Source organism: Nicrophorus vespilloides, unplaced genomic scaffold (genome assembly GCF_001412225.1).
Source record: "Nicrophorus vespilloides isolate i.1.1-1 unplaced genomic scaffold, Nicve_v1.0, whole genome shotgun sequence".
In the NCBI taxonomy this organism is placed as follows: Eukaryota; Metazoa; Arthropoda; class Insecta; order Coleoptera; family Silphidae; genus Nicrophorus; species Nicrophorus vespilloides.
The window spans coordinates 186,367-205,034 of NW_017099111.1; the positions used below are offsets into that span (position 1 = coordinate 186,367).

The window sequence follows — 18,668 nt, forward strand, 5'->3', positions numbered from 1 at the left end:
AGTCGTCCATATAAAATTATACCCAGGTATTTGGTGTCATCAGCATCTGGGATTATATTGTTGTTTAAGGTGATTGCTGGGCAAGTTCTTTGTTTCAGGGTGAATCTGACGTGATTGGACTTCTTTTCATTATTCTTTTCACTATTTAAATTATAAGTACTGTTAGACGATAAACGGTCCTACCATAAACGGTCAAATTACCGCTTCAAAACAAAGACATGTCTTATTATAGAATGAGATTCAATAGGATAGTGAACAAAATATTTTCTTTTATTTAAAAACGTTTTATGTGCATTTTCAGTGCAATTTCTTACAAATTATAGGACTTTTTATTGCACATTTTCTTCTCAATTCTAAACTAAGATTCAAAAATGGTTATTTGACCGCGCGTGATAAGATTAGTGTTAAAAAAACATATGTGGTTATAATCATTTTATCTTATAGAATAAACTCTTAAGCCAAACTCTGTCGAAATCCTGTGTAATATCTAGAAATGCTGCTGTGCCTTATCTTGAAAATTTAATAATTTTGTGTTGAAAATGAAACTCTAATTTTTTATTAGCTTAGTTTGAGACATTTTTGAAAAATACTAAATTTTCACTACTTGCCAAGTAACGTGCATATATAATTGTGGAATAATCCATTTGTTTTTTATGCAAAACTTTATAAAAGCACTTCTTTAATCATAAAAACATCTAAACTGATTTTTTTATTCCTCACTTGTTACATACATCTAGCATACAATCGTCGAAGTACAAAAAATGAATATTGAATTGATGGTTTCTTATGAAATCACTGGAGTGCGAAGGGTTAAATACAATATATTAAAGTTAACTTTAATTATATATCATCAACGCAAATATAATTTCCTTGTTTTCCGAAAATAAAAGCAAATTTTCTTGTTTCTGCTTCAAGATATAAAAAGTTATTTGATCAAATATACCCATCGAACGATATAAATCTGGTCTATCTCAATTTATATAGATGATATACACCAATCAATTTTTTTTGTTCACGCCCGCCCTTGGCCGAAACATAGCCATAAAGAGCGTTATGGGCGGCTATGAATATATTGTTTGTTATGTGCAAGGGCTCCATTGTAAAAACTAAATAAATGTGTGTGTATATAAACAGAGAAATAGGGAAAACAGGAAATTAACTTTTTATTGGGAGCGCAGGGTCTGTGTACAAAACACGTTAATAAATTATTTACAGCCAAGAATACAATACATGTTCGTTACACACTTTTCATACAAACAGCACTCCGCCGTCCCAGATTTTCCCAACCACAAAGGCTTATCTCTGTACGATATCTTCCATTGCACAAATGTCAAATACCCTATAAATTATTGAGTAGGAATGGTATGAAATAGTTTAAGTGGATACCAACATTTTAAAATACGTATTAAGTAATCTTATGCAGTAGAAATTCGGTTTATGATGATTATGTAAACATAAAATCAAAAAACGCATTTCGGTTCTCTAACTTAATTTCGGTTCTCGAACATTATTTCTGTCAGACAGTAGAACCTCGCTTAACGAGCACCTCGAAAAACGAGCATTTCGCTTAACGAGCAAAATTAATTGTAAGAAAAATGACTCACTTAAGTCCCGGATTGCGCGCCTGCTACATCATTTTTAAAACTTGTGTACACATATTATGTGTATTTTTTAATATGTTTCACTATACGAGTAAAAATCCGAAAATTTAAAAAACACGTTTTTCGAACGTAAATTCTGTTTTCGAACAGAATTTCAGTTTTAAACAGAATTCTTACTGTATATTGGTTTCGCTTGAAAATTGAAAATTTTGATTGAAGCATTTCAAACGAAATAAATAACACAAATTAAATCAAATATAAATTATGTCTGATTTAGTATCATATTTGTAGGATTTTTTTACCTATTACTCCAAAATTTATTAATTTACGCTTGCATCGCCCCATTATGAATTACAATATGTTTCAATATATTTCAAGAAGTCTAATTACCCTCAAAATATCACATTCGTATATGGGGTAATTTACCCCTGTTCGTAGATCCATTTACTAAATTATTATGTAATTTCAATTTTATCCAACCGAATGAAAACATTTTATCTTATATAATACATATTGTAATTACAACAATATTGTAATAAAAACTTTGATTACTATAAAAAGTTTATATAATTTTTTCACAAAATTTACTTGAGGAATATTTATTAAACGTATTATAAAAACTTTGGTTTTATAAAATAAATTGTATATTATGAAAGCTACTTTATTTTTGTTAATATAATTAAATTTTGAAATATTTTGTTAGATATAGTGGAAATAAAAAACTTTCCATACATTTAATGATGTACATGTTACTTGTATACTCCATTTGCACCAACTTCGGAATATTTTATTCCACATGGTCAGCTAGAAGTAGAACATGGAAAGTTGTTCACATATATTAAATATATAGTTGGAAAACCTATGGAGTCCTGTGGGACACGACACGACTTATACATTTGTATAATAGAGGTGATAGTTCGAAAAATAAAATAAAATCAATAGTTCTCACATATATTTATACCGACAATTGTGGCAACAATTTATATAATCTTACATTTAAAAAATAAAAAATACAACAAAAAATTTCTACTTGTTTTTATTCGAAATTTTTTATTAATATTTATTTATTTATATTGTCAGTATTTTAATTATTCACTTTTGAACAATAGTTTTTAATTTAAAACAGTATAAAATAATGATAAATAAGATAACTTATCTGAAAATCTATATAAAAAGATCATTAGTACCTATTTTCGGACTATAAGACGCACCTCAAAATATATGGGACAAATTTTAGAAAAATAATTTATTACCTTGGGTCCATACGACACAAACACATTTTAAGTCGACTTTTCTTACATTCAATTTTCAAACAATTTTAACAAAAAAAGATATCAAACTAATTAATTATAATTACGACCTAACTTGTATAAAATGAAACATTATTCTTACAAATGATAGAAACATATATCTCTGAAACTTAAAACTATTAGTAGAAGGATACTGTGGATTTATTATACACATTAATTTGATTCATCCTTAAATTGCCACTACCTGCAGTAACTGCAACAGATTAGTGCCCTAAAGCACCGAAGTATATTATATAACATTGATCCAACACACAGAGTAACAGCGAAGGTAATTCAAGTCCATGATAAAGAAATGGCGAATTGAATCGAAATTTATTGTCGAAATTGCGAAGCGTTGCAAGTAAATCAAATGAAATTAAGCGAAAGCCGTAAATCCACCTGCAGCAGTACACGGTTCAGGCTCATATTCAAGTCGGGAAAGTTTTATAATTTAAGTTTTCCGGCAAAGAATAATGCGAATCCAAACAAAAGAAGAACAAAACACCGCTTGGCATCGTTATGCAATACATTCCTCAAAACGCATTCAAAATTGACCCAGTTAAATCGAAAAATAAATTTGATTTAGTTCGGATGTTTTCTGATAATAATGCACAGTTTCTCTTTTCATTCTATCTTTTTTTTGTAGGTAACTTTTAGAGTATAGTATAGTATTTGCACTTCATTTATGATGAAGTGGCGTAAATAATAAATAATCATTTTTAATTGGGAATTAACGGATTATGCTTTGAATGTACTTCTTGTTGGGGATATTGGTGGCGTTCTCGTATATTTGAGAGGATTAAAGGATAGCTTTTGAATAGGAATGCAATAAATGCTGATTTTTAAAATGGAACCGTAAACGTTAATAGTTAATAGTTAAAAATGTGGCGCCATAACAAACACGTCAAATGCACAAGACTGCACTATATATTTTTATAACACAAAACCTATCCATCTGTCAATATCCTAACGCATTGGAGTGGTTGTTTTACTGCGCGCTTTTATCCTGCGTGCTTCTGTCCTGCGCGTTTTAATTACCGAGCGCTTTTGTCTACCTTTGTCCTGCGCGCTGTTGTCGGGTCTCCAAAAAATGTATACCATTTTTTATCATTCTAGGAAATTGCTATAACTGTGAGAAATAGTTATATTCTAGTCTTTGTCTGGTTATTTCATATAATAGAGTCTTCGATTTAATTTACAATAAATGTTTCCAAAAATATTCAGAACTTGTTAATGTTTCTTTACAAAAACATATCGATTAAGAAGTAAAATGTTTCCAGTGACGAAACGGATATTCTTTCCTTTCAATAACATCCCACTCAGAGACATAGAAATGATGTCGGTTCATCGAAGTTCAATGAATATCTGAATACTAATTTCCCTCAAATCTTAAGGGATTCTGGCGTTTGAAATATAAACATTCATGGTAAACGAATATGGTAAGATTACCACTATCCTAAGTCAATTTCCAGTTCTCGTTTCCACTTTTCCATACTTGACACAAATACAATATCAGCTCTGAATTATTTAGCATTTTTTTTTCCTTTCTCTTTTCACATGCAGCACGCACGAAAGATCGAATCGAAGCGCACGCACTTCCACGATACACAGGAATCGACGGACGAAGAAGGGAACAACAAACGAAACAAAAAAAAAGAATTTATTTCACGAATCCATTTATCGACAACGGAAAATGTTTAAACACATCCTGTGACAATTTCATTAGCGATTCCTGACTGAATATACGTATGTGTGTGGGTCTATCTGTGTGCGTGTGTCAGTTTGCTGGGAACAGGGGGATGCCCTTAATCCAAATATCGATTCCGCCCTTAATTCAATTTCGAGTTTCATGCGGATTTCAGGCGCTTTCATACAGTTACAGCTTCCGTTTGCAATGGAATATAATTTACGCTTGATTTTGAATAAAGATTATGGAAAAATCCTTTTATTTCGATTCAATTTAGGGAATTGTTTCCTTTGTAATTATATAACATTTACCTTGCATATCCTTACATGATTTTATGTCTCATTTAATTTAGTAATTTTATGTTTTATATTTTTCTAACTAATTCAAGTTAATCCCAAATTAAAAAAAAAAATCATGAGCATATATTTTTATAGAATTGTTGTTTTCTTTTTATAATTTATATATTTTTAATTTTATTTCACTTAATTTTATAGAAAAATATATTTAAATTAATATAAATTACGTTTTATTCGAAATTTATATTTGAATTTTATACCGAATATAAATTTAAATGTATAACTGTTGTTATTTTCAAACTAATATCATTAGTTTTAAAACTTTGCAACAAAAAATATAACCATGTATGCATGAAATAATTTAAAATCCCTAAATCTAACACTTTGCTAAAAAAAGAAGTATGTAATTTATATAAATCCATCACCATTGGAAATATAAATTTTAAATAGTAAAACTATGTATTTTTCTTTAATTTCTAGCAATGTTTATTTTATACTTAAAATTAATGAATAATAATCTTTATTAGTTACAATTCAACAAAAGGGCTATCGACCTAAGTCTTTACGCCCAAAATTAATGATTTATAATGAAACGGCAAATAAAATTGTCATGTTATTAAGCTCTTAAAGTGTTTCTAATTGAATTATACAAATTTATCTTCATTTAAATCAGAGGTTCCCAAACTTTTGTGTCGTAGACCCCTTGCCATATTTTTCTGTTTTGGGTAGACCCCCTACTTACCTGATAGTGATTTTTTGTAAATTTATTATTTATATTGGGACATCTTTATAATTATTAAGATCTTTGCTCTGAGACTGCGCGTATGCTTGTAACAAGATGATACTGGTATATCATTATGTGCAGGTTTTTACAAGTATGTTGTAATGTTGTTGTATGTTGAGATTCACTATCGTCGACCTCCATTTTCATTTTATGGACCCCTTGCAAGTTGTCATAGACCCCTGGGGGTCAATATAGACCACTTTGGGAATCACTGATTTAAATCTACCTTTTAGTCAAATCCACATTTTCGCAAATTTATACACATGTGAGTTATCTACAGAAATCACTTGCTCTTTGCATGTGAACGAAATACAAGAAATAAACACGTATTCTCTAACAGTATCTTCTCTATATCTATTTTATAAATAAACATGCTAGTAAATTCATCGTATAGAAAATAAGTTACATAAGTATTTTATACTAACCACAATTGCAAATTTATCAAATTAGAATCAAGTTAAATACGTTTTATTTCCTGACAACAAAGAATTTAGTAAATTTACATACATACATTTAAAAATTAATACACATATATCCCGAATTACATACTAGATAGGATATTCATGAGAAAAATGTGTATATCGAAATTGTAAAGCCGTATGCATCGAAAAGTATGCAAAAGTGCAACATTTATTTTTTAATTTAAGTTTTTTAAACCGTGCAATATCGAAAACGTGTAAAGAAATTACCGTATAAAACGAGGGATAAGTTTATTCCTTTGACTTGAATCAAGATTATTTCTTTTTAACACATGATTAAGGACAAACATCAGGTTAGTTTCGTTAAAATTGCGCTGAAAATTCTAGAAAATATTCATTATATCATGTTATATGATGGAAGTATTAATTTATGGACAGGTTTGTCAAAAGTTATGTACATAACTTGAAATGTGGTGCAGTTGCATGCATTAGCCCAGAAAATAGTTATATCGATTTTTAGTTGGAACTATTTACATAAAATGAATAAGAAATCACGGAACTCGTCAGTTCGCACTTGCACTATTCGAAATATCTATGCAAATTCTATTTTTCAATGGAACTTCGTACGTTGCATGTTGAAGTAAATTTATTCAGAACGAGATACATTCAATCCATAACTTAAATTTGCTGTAATTTTACATAAAGATACATTTTACAAAGCGTATCTTCAAATAATATCGATAGTGCACAAAAATGAAAATTTTGAAGAAAAAAAGTAATTTTTTTTAAATTCTAGAAATTTACACCAGTTTAAGGGAAGCTCGAGAAGATTTCTTTTATAGAATTGATATAATTCTTATTGTTATATGGGAAAAGCTATACAATTATGGTAATATCAATGAAATGCATTCAAAGAAATTATATTTGTAGAATTAGCTGCAAGAGGGAATACATATGAATAAACCCGTTAGGGAAAATAGCCAATAACTATAATGGCTATGGCATATTGCCAACATTGGAATAGTAGAATGATATTAGTGTTGATATTAATATCAAAAAGGGTCAAAATAATTTGGAAAATCGCCAATGTCCTAAATATACTAATTCTCTTAGAGTTTGTTAAATGTAATTATTATAAGATTAAAAAAATATGGATATATAATTTTTTATATTCTGAGAAACTTCGAACAATGCAAAATATTAAATTAATAATAATTAATTAATCTATTTACATTATATGTATTTGTTGCGTAATATAAATAAAATGATGGATTTAAATGTAGTAACATTTTATTGATAAATTTTTTATAATATTTTTTGTACAAGAAATCATTTTGTTATTGTTTCTGGAAAATATAATTTTTTATAATTATAAGTGAATTTAATGAGATAAATAAGCTTTGTAAATAGCAATTATTTTGTTAAAACAGTCAATTTATCATACAATGAAATAGATTTACTCAATGACGTTGTAGAGACTTAATTAAAATTAATTAACTTCATCGCGTTTTGCATAACTCCGTCGTAATTTCGAGTAACTTGGCGTCGCCGAATCGCTTGATTAATTATATAATGGTAATAAGCAAAATGCAAATGATTCATTTGCAAGACACTAAAGCATTTCAAAGTATCTCAATTATTGGTAAACCATTATTTATCAGATAAATAAATTCTAAATTTACAAGATAATATTGAAAGTTTAGAAACTATGATGATATTACAGAAAGTTGATGGACTATTGACTTTTTAATAAAAATATTTAATGTTGGCTGTTCCCAAAGAAAATTTTATTCCCGGGAATCGGGATGAAAGTTCTTAAAATCCAGAGAAAAACATATTTAAAAGATTCGGTTGTCGATTTGAAATGTTCGAATATTTATAGCATTCTCATTATTAAGATTATGTTCCTAATAATATCGGAATTAAAAACGCAATATATTCTTGTATATTCTTGCTCCCGATAATTTCCGGGAAGGACTCAACTATTATATTACTATAATACATTGCAGTAAAGCATAAATTAGATGTGCATTTTCAGCAAAATTAATTAGAATGATTTAACTTTACAAGTCTATTTTTTTTACTGTAATAAATGTAAATTTTGATATCTTATAACATTGTTAAAAATAAATAAATTGATTCAACTTACAACCATGTATAAATCTTATTTTGTTACTATGAGGCAGCAAATTTGCGAGTAAAATAAAACTCTTTTCTTGTAAACTGTGGAATAAAAAAAATGTAATCTTTAATATAATTTTATGCGAGGGCGTTCGAGCGTATCTAACATTAACTTCCTGACGTGGCGATTTCCAACTATATCAACCGCCCTTAATCCCTTCCGGTTTCCAGGTCAAATGGGGCCGAAAAGGGAAGAGAACCGATACCAGTCCTATATGCAACTCATTGTTTTTAAGAGGACCCGGGTCCTGATGTCTGGTAAGGCCGAAGGATCCCGACTGACCCGACCGTCCGTCTATTCTTTACGAACAGCAACGACTGAATGTAATGGATCTGGACCATTGCTTAACTAGGTTAATATATGTTGTGTGTTTTCGATTGTGTATACGAGGGAAACAGTGAGAGGGAATGAGAGAGTATGAAGAGAGGCCAAAGGGGCTGCTATATATATGTATATACCAACACCTATAAATCTGCGGAAACGTTACACCCTCCATTTCGAGCATAATAATCCGTTACACACATACACTCAGTATTAACACAGTTTCTCATCAAAATTTAATTATTTATGCTAATTTATTATAGATCAATACATCCAATGATTCTTATTAACACAATTGTTATTGTGGAAAGCCATAATACTGAGATTGAATTGACATAGTATACTATCATGTTGGTACACCTGAAAGTTATTTTGTTTCATTCCATAAATAGCGTGAATAATATTAGATGTACAGTGGAACCTCGCTTAATGAGTATTTCGCTTAACGAGCAAAATGAATTGTAAGAAAAATGACTCACTTAACGAGCAACGTTTCGCATAACCAGTGTACAAATATTGTGTGTATTTTTGAATATGTTTCACTATACGAGTAAAAATCCGGAAATTTTGGAACCAATTAAACTCGTAAATCGAGGTTCTACTGTACATTTGTTTTTCTATGTTTAATAAATTTTCAAATGATACTAATATTTTCTTCTCATTATGTAACTTAAAATTTAACTAAAAAATATTGAAGAATATAAAACAATACATTAAGTACTAAATTTTGTTATTTTGTTATGATTTGATTTATACATATTGATTTTAATTTGTTTAATATTAGTAATAAATATTAGCTTTATTATAATTTTAAAATATTTTCTTCTACTTCAATTATTGTAAAAAAATAAATAAAAACTATAAGATGATAATAATCAAAATATTTTTCGACAATTTAAGTTTATTAATATGAAAACATTTGTTTTCAACTAAAGGGACATAATTCTTTTCTATTAAATAAAAAACATCTGTCTTTGCAATCAACTTGAAGATGAAACACTCAATCGAACTGAATCCTTGTGGTTTGTTAAAAAGTAGGGGAGAGCGCAGACACAAGAGAAATGAAAGTAGAATGAAACAGAAGCAAAAAAAAGAAAACAGGCAGAGGAGTGGAAGTTTTTCCGGAAAAAGTTGCGGCGGTATTTCCTTATTAACTATTGACAAGTTGCGGATGGGAAGCAACTTTCCACGCTCGAAAACCGCATCCACTCGAAAGCTTTTTCAGAAGAGAAGAGAAAATGAGAATACACACACTTAAGAATTGGTGAACTCAATCCAAAATCTAATCTCACATAAATATTTTCTTAAATAAATTTCTCCAATGGTTTTTGTACAACCCTTCAAAAAAACGCGAGCTTCAAAACGCGATTATTTCACAGCATGCGTTTGGTTGTTCACTTTTTTTTTACATTCTTCATGTCCAGATCGGTTTCTCGCATGCCCACCCTTAATAAACTCGTCGACAAAAAATAAGGGGGTTGCTTTTATTTACGGCATATTAAATCCATTTGCATGGCCCCAAAATGCCCCTCCGGCTCAGATACTATCTGGAAACGACTGAATTTACAATTTAACTTCATTTTTTTTCGGTTCATACTCAATGAACATTGTGATTGCGTGTCGAGACCACTTCCTTCTTCCAACCCCCTTTTTTACACAATTTATTAATTTCGAATCGGGGTCTCTCGATCTACACCCTGATCAATTTGAAGTATCAACAAGTCATGTATTGTGGCCACTCAGGTTATCAGAATTTCATGAATCTGTCGGGAGATTTGTGGAAGGTATCCATGATTACTCCAAGGACTACATTGTTATACAATATGAAAGAGGTATCGGATTGTCACACTTACGACTTACCCAAATGGTATAAAATACAAGCTCAACATTAGAAAAGAAAGGATAGTTGCCAAAATTGGACCACTAAAATAAACTTTTCATTTTTTAAACAAGAATATTTAATATAATTGACGAAATATTTATACTATAATTAAAAATAATTTTAAATATTTAATAAACATATATATTTATACCTCAGATAAAGTTACCTCTAATAATGAAGTGCACACTTTCAAGCGCATCATAAAAATCCAATCCACAGCCATTGTATAACAAAATTGGGTCAGATTTTCTATTAGAAGAAGAAAATAACATCCAAGAAATTATAAATTAAGTTATCCAGATAGCTCAATCAAGTTATGTTTATTTCGTACTTCATACATACTGCTTATTCTACGTTACTTAAACTATTCTCAACTATTAATATTCTTAATATTTTGTTGCCACCGTTCCCAACAGTGGTTGCGCTCAAACAAGAACTATATTGAGTGCAGAAGATGAAGCAGTAGTTTGTTCCAAAAAATCTTTTCAATTTCTTTATGAAATAGCATATTTCCATTCTAAGCATAGTAATTTTTACAATTATTCGTTAATCCAGGTATAACTGTACATAAAGTATTAAATAAAAAATGCAAATTATTCATTTGTTTTACAAAAAAAACTTTCTAGAGACTATAGTTTTAACAAAGTCCTAAATGTTGGTCAATGCTTTACAATTCTGTGGGCTTTGTAAATGTTGGGGGAGACACTTATAAAATATGGAAATGGGTTGTAACCACATAATTCATATAAGGAGGACGGATTGGAGCAATTCTGTCGCGGAGGTCCGGTGGTAACTTGCTTTTAATCCAACAAGTGATGACCCAAATACCAGAAGGGGACACACGCTTTGTTACGAAATTAAAGGGGGAATGCAAATTTCAATGGGCGATGGGATGGGCAATTTTATTACGACCCTAAAACCCCACACACTTCACCATTGCCACGGCCTGTTCTGATTTCCATTTGACCATCGATCCGTACGAAGGCCGACAACGAACGGGCAGCACTACCATCCCCGTCCGTCCTTTACTTATTCAGACTCTAATTATTTTCTTTATTATTTATGTAGAGAGGCTTTTGACCTTTTCAAACTCAATTACGTCCAGCGGCGTTATTTAATTTTACGTTCAGTTATTTCCAATGACGCACACATCCAATTGATATTCTTGCTTTCGGCTCAATACTTGATTTAATTTTTTTTGTTACAAACTTATTGATGAAAATAAAAACAGCGAAGAATTCATTCCAAATCTGATAAGTTTCAATAGCTTCAAAGTTATTGGATTTTGAATGAATAATATAAGGAGAGGCGCTTTCAGGGCAGGATTGAAAATCAGGAAAATATTGAGCGCATCAGGAAAACTCGCCTTCGGTAACAATGATGTAGAGAGAGTATTATCGTGCGTTCTCGGTTTGAACCAACTTCGAAAAGGTTAAAAATCTATAATCCCATAATTCCTATTCCCAACAGAACACTTAACTTTCCCGAGATGTGATTATTATAATAACAATTTAAATCAATTTTTGAAATAAACGTTACATTTACAGCAATGATTATCTTTATTGAATACTGTAAAACCTCATTTATCGATTAGAATGCATTCCTAGTTGATAATCGCTAAACGAAACAGCGTTAAACGAAGCCTTTTTAGGCTGTATTATATGGAATCAGCGTTAATCGAAGAAGCGCTAAACGAGGTTTTACTGTATAATTTATATTTATTCATTAAATAAATTAAAATTAAACAATTAGAACAGATTTTCTCAGTTTCCGTAATAGTAATTTACTGCATATGTGGAAATGTATACTCTCGGTGATTTTCATTATTTAATTAACTAGTAATTTGTAATAATAAAAGAATATTTAATTAAGACATAAATATTTTATTATGTGATTGAGACAATAGCGCTTTAAAATAGTTATTAGTTAATAATTATTATGTAATTATTTATTTTTTTAATGTTAGTGTGACTTTTGTAAAAATCATTTTTGTGCAACTACAGGTGAATTTTAATTTTGAAATAACCCGGCTACTAATTTTGTTAGAAGTACAATATAAAAACATTAATGAATTATATGTGAAAACAACAACTTTGCAATAAGCCTAACCATTATTTAACTTCACCTTAAAATAGAACAATAAACATGTGATTCAGTATGTATACAACGTAACAACTCTGGCACGTAATTATGTATTACTTAATAAACTTGAGGCATAAATATGAATACTGTTTTGTTTTATGATTCAAATGTATGTACAGCGCTATAAATTTCGACCTAATCCTTCTTTCCGTAAATATAACTGACCTGAGAGAAAGATAAGATATATTCGTTTATATAAAAAAAAATGTCACAAAAAATATACTTTCAAGGTTTGTTTTAATATTGATTAAACAGAAGTTCGCAATTTATCCTAATAGTATGTTTGCACCTTGCGCAATAAAGTAGAAATGTATAAGGTAGATTTCCTTACTAATGTTGTCATGCTAAACGACTTCTCGCTGCAAGTTTAATGTATACAAGACTTAACACTTTAAGACTGGATCATTTCGAGTCTGTATTTCTCCGCTCTGCTTTATCACTATTACAAAGTGTACTTATTTGCATCAAATATTTAAAAGTTTCATGTAAAATATTATTTATTCAGGGCAGAAATACTATGGTCAATAGCCCTTTGAAGTTTTATTTTTGTTACTATGTTATTGTATTCTGTTTATATTTTGGTAATATTGTTGCAATAAATATTTTTATTACTATTTAATCATTAAAATTCTGTATATAAATAATTATAATTAAAATTAATCATATCATTTAATTGGTTTTGAAGAAATAACTTCAGAATACTCAAAGTAGTTGCAGTATAGCACGAATACTATTACATACAACAGCTGCGATGTCCGAGTGGTTAAGGAGTTTGACTCGAAATCAAATGGGCTCTGCCCGCACAGGTTCGAATCCTGTTCGCAGCGTTTCTTTTTTCACAACTTTACTCTGATATTAAATTAATATATGATTATAACTTTTCTACTTTATTGAATTAGCAACATATTAAACTATCTTCTATTTTGTTAATAAATATAAAATTTTAGATCTTTTTTTACATATAGATTTTTAAATATATATTGCATAATACAGTGTTTTTTTTTTAATTCTAACTGTATTATATTATAAAAAAACTAAGAAAATTGGAGATGCTTAAAAAATATATATTGTAAAATAATTAAATTAATTCAAATAATTTAACATTTCCGTAATTCTTATAAGAATTACTAACAAAAAAAAGCTATATCTCCATCAATAAAAAAATCATGTAAAAGGAACATATTTTTTTCCGTTGTTAAGGAAACACCGCAATATTTCAGTCAATAATCAAGATTTCGCAACGCAGTTTATGTCTAAATATGGGGTCTACAAAGAAATCCCAACAATAAAATTCCCAACATTCGAAATCCCGACAACCATAATCCCAACAGTAAAAAAAATCCCGATAATAGCAAAATTCCGATCATTTTAGCGGATTTTAATACTGTCGGGATTATAGTTGTCGGTATTTCGTATGTCAGGATTTCAATTGCCACCGCTAAATATCATCCTTAGGCATATCGCTTCGGAAGCAAAATCATGTTATGTGTTTTACTTTATTCAGCAAAATCATGAAATTCTAAAAATAGTTGTGCTAAATGATAAAACTATCTTCTGTTTTATTATATATTTTTTAGTTGTTTTTTTTTTCATATATCTATTATTTAGGTTACTTATCTGTCATGTGCTAGATTTGTTTATATATTCTATTTATCTATACATATTTTATATATGGAAGAAATAGGTCAATTGCTATAAATATGTTATAAAAAATAATGTCGAATAAAATGGTAAATTAGCGTATCTATTGATTAATAAACAATTACTATCAAATACTTTTTCAAATATACAATGTAGAAAAGCTTACATTTATATAAAGGATAGTGTGGTAGTCAATTTTTATGCTAAAAAGCCACTTAATTATTTTATAAACGAATTATATTCAAGTTCGTTATTTTTATATTAATTAGTTATTAGTCTAATAAAAAAAACAAAAACAAAGAATTTAAACATTTAAAAGTTAGTATTAAAAAATAATTTTTTGATTAGTGATTTATCTAGTATATTTATGTATTAGGGCAGAGGCGTCCAAACTTTTTGCTGCGAGGGCCAGTTTGGTATTTAAATTCATTAGCGGGGGCCAAGCATTGTAAATATGTTATTACAAGCAGTAAAGTAAAGCAGCATTGAATTTTATTTTTTATAGTAAATTACAGATATAACAATACTAAAGAAACATGTCTAAATTATATTATTATAAAATTATTTCATGCAATTTTTAATGGGAATGGTGGAACTGGGTTTTTCATCTGCGCGAGATCTAATGCCGACGCGCGACGCTACATTTATATTTTACGAAATTTTTCAAAATACTTGGCGGGCCGGATAAAATCGCCTGCCGGGCCGGGTTTGGCCCGCGGGCCGTAGTTTGGACACCTCTGTATTAGGGGAAAGTGATGTCGTTTTTTTTACATTAAATGCAAACAAATAAATTTACCAATCTTATTCAAATGTTCTGACACAGATTTGCTTCCAGGTCCGCACTTAACACGACATTGTCTAAAGTTGTTGGTCTTCCTGATCAATACATGTAGGAAATATCAAAATTACCGAATCTTAACTTAGAATACTACATTTTTACATTTACGCATGTCTAATGCACGTGAATAAACATCGTAAATGTTTTTGGTAGCAGTTATTACGTGACTAACCTTGTGAAACTCAAAAAACGTGCAAAATAACTATTCTTGTCTGTCTATTTCACCCAAAATTGCAACCAAAAATAAGATTTAATTATTTGTAAGTAAACAAGTCACTATAACCTTAAAATGTCTTTGGCACGGCTTTGATGTACAATGAGGTGATAAATGCTAAACAAATTGACAAAGTGCAGAAACGATATTTCGTTCCGGTCTTCCTATTAAATAAATAATAACATTTTAACTAAAGGAGTGGGATGAGTTTTAATGAAACTCATTAGTATCACAGTGATTGTTATCATTTCCTGGCCGAGTAAAAGATATAAATATATCGGTGAATAAAAAATATGTGTTCATAATGTAGGGAAAAGGATTAGTCTTCAAAAAATCCCTCTTGAAGGTGAGAGAAGGAAAGATAACAACGGAGTGTCATCTTAAGTTAAGTAATTTGTGTATCGTTTTTATAATTCATATTCATTTTACATATGGGTATGATTCGTATATATAATAATTTACTTTAGAATTGATCGAAATTTACTGGATGTTTGAAAATAATAGATTACAAAGATAATTGGACTTTAAACAAAGATAATAATCAACATGTAACTAACCTAACTATACAAATACGTATAGAAAGCTTATATTCAGCTGCAATGAAACTGTCGGATTCAGTTTAGCGATGAAAAGAAATAATACTATATTTTTATATAGCAATTAATTAAACTAAACGAGATTGTCAATTGCAGGTACAGGCTGAGCTTTTATAACAAATAGTATTGGATAACCTGAATTCCAGACCAGTTTTATTATTACTTTTGTTTCTGTGTGAGCATTTAAACCTGTTCTCTCTTTTTTTTTTGTTCGGCAATTTCCGGTTGGTTGTTGGGCCGGACGTGCAGACAACGGCCGCATCCCGTGAGAGATCCTAGGGCACAATTAGGACCTAAAAACGTGTCCTGTGCAGCATCTGATACATCGTAATCGGATTATACTCGCGTTGATTTTAAATCGGGATCAGCGATCCATTAGCAAAACTGTTTTAAATAAAAATCGTTTTACTTATTTGTTGCATAAACCTTAGTTTCCTCAAGATCTGCATTTAGTAAACATTCAAAGTATAAACAGGAACATTTATAAAGAGGGCTTTAAATTTATCCGTTGGGATGCACGCAATGTGCGGAACTAAATACAGTAGCTGTGATTTATAAAGTGGTAATGCAGCGAGACCACAAAGCATCAAAGTTTTAATTGTTCTATTCGCTTGAGTAGCATCATTAACAGTGGATGAAGAAATAAAAAGGCACAACGAACGATGTAAACTTTGAATCGGGCTTTGGTAAATCCTTGTGATTTGTATACGGGAATCGATGTAGTTGCGGTGTGGCAAATCCAGATTGCATAAGGTGATTCCTATTTTACGCTAAGCTGATTATGAGTGTAATGTGTTTGTCGGGGTTTCGGGTGGAAAAGTATGTGTATGTGTTAAAGGGTTGGTGGATCCACCACCGGCGCGCAGATTTAAGCTTTATACTGCATTGCAGCACAGTTTGGGGACCCCTCCAGGACATATTTCCCACCTGATTTATATGAAATATTCTCAGGGTGGAGATTCCATAAAACAATAGCAAATATTTAATCATGTTAAACTCTAAACCATGCATTTTTTTTCACAGGAATTTGCATAGAACATATTTACATACTTTTTTCTTACAAACTTTTTCTTGTAACTATAAAATATTTGCAACTCGGCTTCTCTTCCATCCAACATTAATATTAACCACAAAGTGAGCAAATAATTCAATAACATTTTATATATGCTATAAAAAGAACTGTTGAAAAAAAATCAAACAATAATTTATAATTAAAATAAAGATGCGTACACACTATTAACCTTGCATTATATGCGCGGTATACAAGTTTATCCCAAGGTTCACAATTCTGATGTGATTCCATGTAATCTTAGTATATAGTATGTTTGTTACCTTAGTAGAGACTACAATTTCAATCAATTCTATAACAACTTAGAATGAAATATATTGTTAATGTCGATTTCGATAATTCCTCTAATTCAAGTAAGGAAAATAATGTTGCTGAACCGAAAATACGCAAAAAAGAGATATTTTTTCTAAAAAAGGTAAACAAGTCTTAACTATCATATTTCTACCAGAAAAAGATGACAGCAGAACAATAAACTTTAAGTGACAATTATTTGTATTATTGCATGTTTAGTTGAATATATTACGTTATTTATTATTGTTTTGCTTTTTTTAATACATTTATAAAATAAGTAAGACATAAACAAACAATAATTAGTATGGGATACAAATGTATCCCATGCGACCTCCAAGCATCAAACGCGTAGTTAAGCAGTAACGAATGTAGTATACAACAGTAAACATTTAACAATCCGAAAGTCTTGCCACGTGTTCAAATTTGTGTCCACCCCTATGCAATTATGATTTGATTTTTTAATTTGTTGGTTGGTTGTCGTCTTGTAAGTTAACTTCAGTAGTATATTGATACTCAGCGATTCCACTATTTCCTTTCACTGTGACTCTACTGCTATTCTTAACACTGTGATTGTGCATCGATTTGGCTGAAGGTCCATATGCTTAACCTAATTCATTTGACTGTCCATCTATGATGAACGATGACCCTATTGCTGCAAGCACCGAGAGGGCTCACAAAGGGCCTGGCTATGTGCAATTTAATTTCAAAATTTTAAACTTTTGCATAATTGGTTTTGTAATATTATTAATTTGATTATGTATCTAAGGTATTACTATTGATTATTTAATAATATATAACTAAATGCTTTGATTTTTATGTACAACCAAATTGTGGTAATGTTCGAATGAAGATGCTCGTCGTTTCATAAATTCTCATCATGTTTCTATTCAGTTTTTTTTTAATAATAAATGAAAGTTTGCATCAAAATACGCATTTCAAAAGGAAAGAAACATAAATATAAATCTGATACGATAATGGCATCTCGTCATTGAAATAAAAGAAACGAAAAAATGCCATGTTGATGTAATAAAACGCGTTCTTCGCCTCTGGTGCAAAAAGGCAAATCGTCTGCAAAAAAAAAAGTAGACAGAGATGCCGCTATCTTTTGAAATATTAAGCACACTTCCCGGCCTTATCATAAAATGGAAATGCTCTCACATTTCAGATAACTTTACTGTTCTCTTTTGCTTTTTTGGCGTGAACTGAAAATATTCCATTTGTGTATCAACATATTTTACAACAAGGAACATTTCTATGGCAAATTCACATAATATATTTATAATAATACATAATTTCGTTGTTAAAAGAAATATAATGCTATAAATCAGAAAGAAATATAATATAAAATTTATTTTTCAATTCTCTTCGTAACGCTTTTTAAATTGGCTTTTCTCAAATTATTATAATCATTATACA

General features: G+C 29.8%; 1 protein-coding gene and 1 non-coding gene across 9 annotated transcripts in view; one reads left to right on the forward strand and one right to left on the reverse strand.

Annotated features, from left to right (window-relative positions):
* LOC108564037 (protein unc-13 homolog B) overlaps positions 1 to 18,668 on the reverse strand; it is a 259,117-nt gene that overhangs the window by 110,580 nt on the left and 129,869 nt on the right. The gene's annotated exons all lie outside the window — the stretch shown is intronic.
* On the forward strand, positions 13,349 to 13,430 carry Trnas-cga. Its single transcript has one exon. It is a non-coding gene; the product is annotated as a tRNA-Ser (tRNA).